At 31.4% G+C, this 2,770-nt stretch overlaps 1 protein-coding gene across 1 annotated transcript in view; it reads right to left on the reverse strand.

The window, feature by feature from the left end:
* Positions 1-2,186: 2,186 nt before the first annotated feature.
* Positions 2,187-2,770, reverse strand: part of LOC105267073 (allatostatin-A receptor) — a gene marked incomplete at its 5' end in the record, with an annotated part of 44,232 nt that continues 43,648 nt past the window's right edge. The window contains 1 exon segment of the mRNA XM_011305688.1: positions 2,187-2,770.

The raw sequence follows: 2,770 nt of genomic DNA on the forward strand, positions 1-2,770 counted from the left end.
TTCAGACATAAAAAATAAATAGACGTCCGTATCACAAAAGTTATTTTTATATAATATTTTTTTAATATCAATAAATTTTTCAAATAAATCAACATCAGCAAAAATCCATTTTTACTTCAATCTAGTGATTAATGTTTTTAATAATTAAAAACTGGGAATAATTATCGAGAATTTCGTTTTCTTTTCTCTTAATTAATTCTCTTTTGTTATTAATTATTTACACCCAGGAGAATAGAGAGTTGAATAATTCGAGAAATTTTGAAATGATTTTTTCAATCTCAGGTGAGCGTCGCTCTTCTAATTAAAAAAAAATTGAAGATAAAAAATGCAGGATATCTCGGTAGCTCTCGTCGATTATTGAATTTTTCACTGTTCGATACCTCGAGCACCTGTCAACGATATGATCTGTGATGATTAGAGTTGTCGGTGGCATCAACTCGGAAAACTAATCAGGGGAGACAGCCAATTTTTTTATCAATATTTCTAAAACGTCTAGTTCACTTTGAAACACGTAGTGAACTCCTGATGTCTTCGAAGTTCTGACCAACTGCTTCAATCCATCGAACAGCCATTTTAGTTTTGAGAATAAAGTTTTCAAGTAAATACCATCAGTACTCACCTCAGGGCTAGATTGATCCTACACCAGAGTATGCGTGACATTCAATATTTATTCAATTCCTCCTGCTGTCAATTCGTTTTTTTTTTACACAAAAACATCCGCAGCTTATCAAGTAATGCCTTACATTTTACAATTTCATGGAGATATTAAAAATAATTCGCAAACTATTTCGAATTATTGCTAATTAATGCATCCCGCGATGATTGAAGAGGAATGACAATCAGAAGGCGTCAGAAAAATTCTAGTGAAGCACCCGGGTAAAAAAAAATTGTATATTTTTTCGGAATGTTTTTCCAAATTTTCAAAACATTTCCCAAAAATAAAATTGTTTTATTTCCGATTTTTTTTGTTTAAAAAAAAAATTTCTGAAAAGTTTTCCAGAAATTTTTTGAAAATTTGGAAAAAAATATTCCGATTACAATTTTTTTTTTACCCGGGCAATGAAAATAAAAATGCACAATCTCAGAATTTTTTTTTACATTTGACTGATTACTGAATTACGAGAGAAATTATAATGTCAACACGACAATTTTTCTCTAGCTATTCCCAAATTACTGATCAGTCCATGAAATTTTAATTTCAATTTCATGTTTTATAGCGAATTAAATATAAATAAATAAATAGATAAACCCAAAGATTGCAGATTGCAAAGATTGATTTCTTTTTCATCTCTCTTTTCTTCACCGATAATTCGAGGATAGCAGTAATTTTATTATTTCCCATTACGCACATTTCTCTTCATCATCTCGAACGAGAATTTCACGATTGATGAAAAACTGACTTGAAGAAAATAAAAATGAGAAGGGAAAACATATTGACTGGTACTCGAATGATAAGATTTCCATTCATAACTATATACAAGTGGATTCAATGGGTTTTGCTGTTTGAAAATTCATCGGAGGATCTCCTCCGAGGTTTCATCTCCTTTTGCATCCTCTTCTCCTCGGTATTGTTCAGGACGATAGCAAAAATGGCGGACGATTCAAAAGCCCTGGGATTTATTCAACGCATTATCAATCACAAGAGGATTATTATTATTTTTTAAACTATCGAATGGCCGCAGGTATTATTCCCCGGAGGCAATTCGGTCATCTTTTGAGGATTGAATATCAAAATATTGGAAGAATGATACGGATCAACCTACCGTATGTTTACGCCCCCCAGAAAAAATTTATCATCCCACAATATTTTCCTCTAGTCTAGTTTACGTTTCTCTTGATGTAAACATTTTTATTTTCCCTTTAGACAGATCTGGAAGAATTTATAATTAAAGTATCTAGCGATCGTTCTCACTGCCTTTGACATTTATTCTCTTCAGATCGTCTTTTATGATTTCCCACGTGGAAAGGAAGAGACGGAGAACGCTGTATTATTTTTTATGAGACTTTTATAAATATACATATTATGTTATTTTTGTAATACTCGGTGAAATATTTTTGGCGCGCTCCAGAAATTAATCCTCTTTTTTTTCAACCGGAATTTAATTGAAAGACCGAGTGAATTCGATGGACGACTTTATTGGATTTTTATTGGATTTTTATTGGATTTTTATTGGATTTTTTTTTTTATTTTATTAAGATATTGAGTAAAGAATTTTGTTGACTCAATTCTATTTTTCTTTTGGTATATTTCTCTTTTAGTTTTGAATCCTTATCTCTTGTAGATTATTTTTTAAAGCACTGGGAATATCTGGGAACGTTCTAGTGAATTCACTGAATTTTTTTATTAAATTCCTTGTACATAATAATTATTTACCAGGAAAAAGGATTATTTTCTTTGCTCACTAGAAAATGGCAAGTCGTTGGATCGTTAAATAATTCGAAGAATCGATCGTCAATAACATCCTAATGGCGAAGTGATATTTGAAAGCTTTTTCTCTCATCACGCGAATCACATCCGCGAGGAAATTCTTAAGAAAATTCTAGTGCTTTCCAGGGAAACGAGTGCAAAGGGGCAGCTACTTCGAGAGAACATTTCCAAAACATTGAAATTCCCCGATAAACAATTTCATGTTCACATTTTTATTGTTATCTCAAGACTAGACTAGTAAATCGCAATTTCGATTAAATCTCTTGCAAAATCCTGTGATTATTCACAATAAAATCCGTAGTCTTGACAAAAAGCCTCATAATTCGAATATGAATCAATAAT

Source organism: Fopius arisanus, unplaced genomic scaffold (assembly GCF_000806365.1).
Source record: "Fopius arisanus strain USDA-PBARC FA_bdor unplaced genomic scaffold, ASM80636v1 scaffold00002, whole genome shotgun sequence".
In the NCBI taxonomy this organism is placed as follows: Eukaryota; Metazoa; Arthropoda; class Insecta; order Hymenoptera; family Braconidae; genus Fopius; species Fopius arisanus.